Below are 6,160 nucleotides of genomic sequence, written 5' to 3'. Positions count from 1 at the left end.
TCCCCTCGTCCCCACTGTCCCAAACACCCCTGTCTCCTCGTCCTTTCCCACCATTATCTCCTCCCTTGTCCCCTCATCATACCCACCAGTCCCTACTTCCTCGTCTGATGCCTTTCCAAATGGTCTGATGTTCCCATCAGAAAATTGTGAACATCAAGTGATCTGAAGTTCCCATCACTGAAATATAAGAAAAATAGTTAAAAAATGAAATGAAAATATGAAAAAAATATAAAAATAAGGTATAATCACGAAATGACCGGTCTGGTAAAGAACACAGCTCAATTCGAATGCAATTCACACAAAATAATTAAATCAAAATGAAAATAAAACAAAATCTTTGAAAATTCAATTTATCAATGCAATCAGAAGCATTGAAATGGAATTGTAACATATTTACAACCCGTTCTCGCAAATTTAATAAGTCAATATTGACTTATTAAATATGTGCATAGGTGACATACTTAACATAATAGATACCCTTAAAAAGATTCATAGAAAACACCGACCTTACCTAACCTTGTTAGTATCATAAGATAAGCATCTTATTGCTTCGTAATTACATTTATTACCTAACCTATAATAGGTATAGGTTAAGTAATAATTGTAATTACGAAGCAATAAGATGCTTATCTTAACATACTAACAAGGTTAGTTAAGGTCGGTGTTTTCTATGAATCTTTTTAAGGGTATCTATTATGTTTAGTATATCACCTATGCACGTAGTTAATAAGTCAATATTGACTTTACGAATTTGCGAGAACGGGTTGCATATTTAGTATAGCATGTGTGTTGCTCTTACATGCAACAGATGACGCTGTTTTTGAAGAAAAGCATAGTTTTACCTGTCACAGGAGTGGCTTCTATACTTATACTTACGAAATGAACGGTATGGTAAAAAACACAGCTCTATTCCAACACAATGTCTCACAAAATATTTATCTAAAAAATAAAATAAATCAAAATTTATGAAAATAAAATTTATCAATACAATCAGAAACATTGAAATGGAATTCAGACATATTTGGTATAACGTGCATGTTGCCATTATGTACAACAGATGGCGCTGTTAATCAAAAATGCATGTTTTTACCTGTCACAGAGGTGGCATCTATATAGTGTGTATATAAAAAGACGCGTCTATTCGAATGCAACGTTGTGCCAAAATTTCAAAGCACTTGGTGAAGAACTTTTGGAGATTACAGCGTGTGTTGTCCTTGCATCCAACAGATGGCGCTGTTTTTCAAAAAAACATGTTTTTTTTTTCTGTCACAGGTGAGGCATGTATATAGTAGATATATAAAAAGACGCGCCTGTTCGAATGCAACGTTGTGTTAAAATTTCAAAGCAATCGGTAAAGAGGTTTAGAAGATTTCTCTCATAAAAAACATGAAAATCACAGTTTTTCAGAAAAAGCATGTTTTTTTACCGTCACAGACGTGAGATCTATATGTTATGTATATAAAAACCTGCTCGGATGCGAATGGAACGTTGTGTGAAAATTTCAAAGCAATCAGTTAAGAACTTTCAAGGATTAGCGATTTTGAACAAACGAACATTTCCATTTTTATTTATATAGATTATGTTCTTTCTGTCCTGTTCAATAGTGAGGTAAATAATTTAGTTAGAACTGTTTACTTTCTGTATATGAAATGTGTTACTGTGTGTTATGTTAGTATAATATGAATCTCTTTGGTTGTTAATGCTGAAAGGAACTGTTAATTACAGTCCCGTAATATGGGTTTGTCTAACCACAGCATTTGGGAATACGTTTGCTCACTGCAATTCCTATTGTTGCTGTATTTGACCAGTTGTTTGTCATATTATAGAGTGAGGAGTATGTTCCCAGTACTTTTGCTTGTCTACATATGAAAGTACTTTCCTGACATTTTAAAATATTATGAAATAAGTTACTGAATATCTTGGTTTACAATTCAACGATGGTAGTTATTTGGAATTGAATTTTAGTCTTCCGTAGTGTACATGTTTAGTTCTGTGTTCCAATGTTCCCTCGGATACCATAATTAATCTATGAAGTTTACAGGTTTCTTGAACGTTGGGTTCCCTAAATGTACTGTTATTAATTTTTCCTTTTTGTTGATATGTATCTGTTATGGTTAAGTCAACTATATCTGTAGGGTATTTGTTTTATTATGCTTAGTCCTGCATCCATATAGAGAATCCTGTAAAAATATTAATATGTACAGATAATTTAATGTCAGTGTTTTGATTTCTGGGTCAAATAGGTGCCAGAATATTTTTGGATGCTTTTTCCCAGATTTGTGGAGTAAGTCCGGGTTGACGACATTTTCCAGAATAGCGGACACTATTTTTGTATATATATTATCCGATTTAAATGAAATTAAACCATTTTAAAGCTATTTTTTATGAAGATTTATTTAAGATATTATTTAAAAAAAATGTTTGTGAAATGAGTAATTCTTATGGTACAACCTTAGACTTATTTTCGAAGAATGATGATTAAAGTTGATAAGAGTATGGAACATCAATCCTTATAACTTTTCTGCCTTTTCCAAATTACATTTTATAAGATGCATAATTTGTTAAAAAAAGACTCCGATACATATAATAATTGCTTACAGCATTTATGACAAGAGCAAAAGCAAAAATCTTTTTACTTCCATGAATCAAATTGGCATGTGAATTAGCTATGCAAATTCTCTTAGAAGCCGAAATTTACTGGTTGCATATGCTGTCGTGTCTTGGGAGGCCAATAATACTCCCATTCCTGGTCACTTCGACGAATCAAGTGTCAAAATTGGTGCTTTGAATAACTTCGATTTTGAGGATGACTCCTCATTGGCTGTCACAGTTGTCACCCACCACACTGCTATGGTTCTCTTAAAGGACTGCTCAGGTGAAGATCCACCAGTAAAATCAAATGGTTCTGCTGCTAACTTGAAGAAGTGAAGTTGCAAGCTTAAGTCTACGCTTCCATGCCAACATGTGGCATTTCAATATAACCCAGCAAACAGACCAAATTTGTCTGCATCCTTCATAGTATCAGAAAAAAAGTGAAAATCAACTTTTTGTTGCTGCCTCGGAAAAGGTAGACAACACATAATTTTTCATAACTTTATTTAGATGTGGAATGCCAGCCGAAAACAACTGTAAAGTTTCTCCTTGGGAAGGAATCCCTGCCCAAATCTCCCAGAACTGTGATCCACTGAAACGTGTAGGATTCCTCCCTGTGATACCATTTTCAACCCATATAAAATGTAGTGTGTAGGGGAATTTTCCATCAATAGAAAACGGGTTATCATTGCCACATAGTGTTATAAATTCACCAGCTGTTCTGTTGGGAATTATTCTTAAATACACTAGTCTTTGGAGTTTTTACATCATAAAAACATCTCATTTGAATTAACTTAATTATCAGTATCAGAGTAGAGCAAATGTGACCCTTCTATCACTTATTAACATCAGGACAAGGAAAGCCAAGGCGTCAGTGGTGAGGGAGGTCACCCATTGTTTTAGACCGAGTCGTTGGGGCAAATTTAGCTCCTATAATTCTCTCTTGGACGAAGTATTATGGAGATCAAATTAGTGCTTCTACCATCATCATCAACACGCAGTCAACATCTAACAAGGGAAGTGTCTATCCGAAATCTTATCTAATTCATTTCTGGCCAGTAATGTAAAAGGTAGATAGGATTAATTCCGGTTAGATCACGAACAAACGACTCAACCCAGGTAATTAAGCCTTGGTCCTTATCTAATAATATATAAATGTTTCAACTGATATAGCTGCCATATATTAAAATTCCGGCTTGCAGCTAATGCCCTTTGACAGGAACAAGAAGAGGAAACATGAATTTGTCTTGGTACTTCAGTTTCTTGGGGCGTTGGAAGCTAGCCTAGCACGAGGATTATTTAGTGTCTACATCCTAGTTATACCTGGTGGATTAGGCCTACCATACAATAAGATAAGGCACCTCCAAAATTTATTTACTAATATATGTAGTTTAATACTGTTGTTTGATTGGCTGCATATATATAAATTTAATATAAACCCCCCTAATGTGTAAGGATCGATTTGTGAGAATAATTGCCGAAAGGCAGTCCACTAAACATCATACAAATTGCTATCGAAATATATAAATTAATGTAAATATAAATTATATAAAAATTCCTATAAATCAAATATATATAAATCTCACAGGTCGGTTCCCACAGTGAAGAGCAATGTGAAAATTTATTTTAATTTTGATTTCATTTGTTCTTTATGAATGTAAATAAAATCTATTCAGCTAAAGAAGAGCTTTACAATTTTTTTAATTGAATTGATTTTTAATTTAATTTAATTGGTTTTGAAATCAAATAATAAAGGAAAAGTTTGAAAATAATGTCTGCCATTTTGGAAAATGGCGTCTACCGAACTTACTCCACAAATTTTGGATCCCCCCCCCCTCTAGATATTCTGGCATCTATATGACCACAAAACATAACACAGAAGAAAAATTTTCTGTACATATAAATTTTGATGGGACTTTATATGAATACCAAACTGTGTTAAATAAAAAAAACAAGTATTTAGTTGTTGGCCAGCTTCAAAGGTATTCCATACAAAAGTACTAAGTATAATTTAGGTTCAAAATATTTAGTTGATCCTCCTAGCAGATTCCTTATTCAATTTGTTGCTACGTTTCCTAACCGATAGCTGCAATAGGGTTTTCCTGGGTATAACCTTTTAAAGTTACAATAAATATTAATACAGCAATCACCGATCATGACTAAGAACTAATTGTGCACACACAAATTTCCCCTTGACTTGGTAATTATCTGAATAAGTCCCCCTAACAATGGACCCTTTTAAACACCAAGTTACAACTGGCAAAACTGCTTTCTTCCCACCCTGCAGGTCATAACCAGTTTTCTTTCTGCTTGTCTAGACAAACCAATAAATAAAATATCCAATTGTGAGATTTTTCTATCCTTAACTGTGTGTAGGTCTTCACACTGCTTCGGGTAGGCCTACACACAGCCCAATATAGGCCAAAACACAATGTTTCTCACTCTAATAATTCCTCTGTATTCACAGAGGCTGTGGCTGAGTGCAGCTGCTCTAGAAATACAACTTCATTCTGGAGCATTCTGGCAAAATATTGAAATACGTGACCAGGGAGTCAACTTCCACCTGACCTTCTACTGGGATCCATTGCTGAAGATCTTGCTGCAGAAGTTGAGGGAGTGGGATCAGCACCCTCACCGCTCTCCAACACTCCTGGTCTTCGGTCAGTAGTCACCTTTCCAATGTTTGTTTATTTCTACCCTTTTTTGCCCAAACCCACTATTCGGGTTTTTTGCCCGAAACGTTATGCGTGCTAGTGGCTTTACAAGAATGTTAATTCAACATATTTTCTATATTCTCTGTTAACCCCTAATGTAACTTCTTGTATATAAATAAATAAATAAATAAAATGAATTATATTATTTCCGTTTTACAAATTAATATTAAAATGTTCTTTACATAATAATTTTTACTACCATTGGTGAGGTGATGATTGAGCAGAAATTATGACAAGAAAATTAAGAGTGAAGCATGTAAAGCAGGTGTGGATAAGCAGTGGATAATGGACAAGTAACGGTTGGGGAGCGGCAGAGGTTAAGGACTGGATGGAGGAGGGTGAGGCGGAGATGAAGGTTCAAGTAGGGGGGAGGTGTGAAATAGGCGGAGGTGTGGAACGGGCTGTGGCAGGGGTGGGGACGAAGTTGTTGAGATTAGAGTGGGGCGGAGGGGGAGGAACAGGCAGAAGTGGGGTAGAGGTGGGCGTGGGCCAGAGGTGAGGGTGGGGCGGAGGTGTGAAGGTGAGGTTGGAGGTGTGGAGGTGAAGGTGGAGGTGTGGTGTGGTGTGGAGAAGAGAGTGGGATGGATATGAAGGATGGGTGTAAGTGAATATATCATGTTAAAAGTGTTCCTTTTATTTGTGAAGGTTGTGTATGATAGAGCCAAGGTTATCTTGAGATGATTTCGGGCTTTAGTGTCCCCGCGGCCCGGTCCTTGACCAGGCCTCCACCCCCCCCAGGAAGCAGCCAGTGACAGCTGACTAACTCCCAGGTACCTATTTACTGCTAGGTAACAGGGGCATCAGGGTGAAAGAAACTCTGCCCATTGTTTCTCGCCGGCGCCCCGGGATCGAAC

Source organism: Procambarus clarkii, chromosome 48 (genome assembly GCF_040958095.1).
Source record: "Procambarus clarkii isolate CNS0578487 chromosome 48, FALCON_Pclarkii_2.0, whole genome shotgun sequence".
NCBI classification, from domain to species: Eukaryota; Metazoa; Arthropoda; class Malacostraca; order Decapoda; family Cambaridae; genus Procambarus; species Procambarus clarkii.
Note: the sequence above shows the minus strand (reverse complement) of the source record.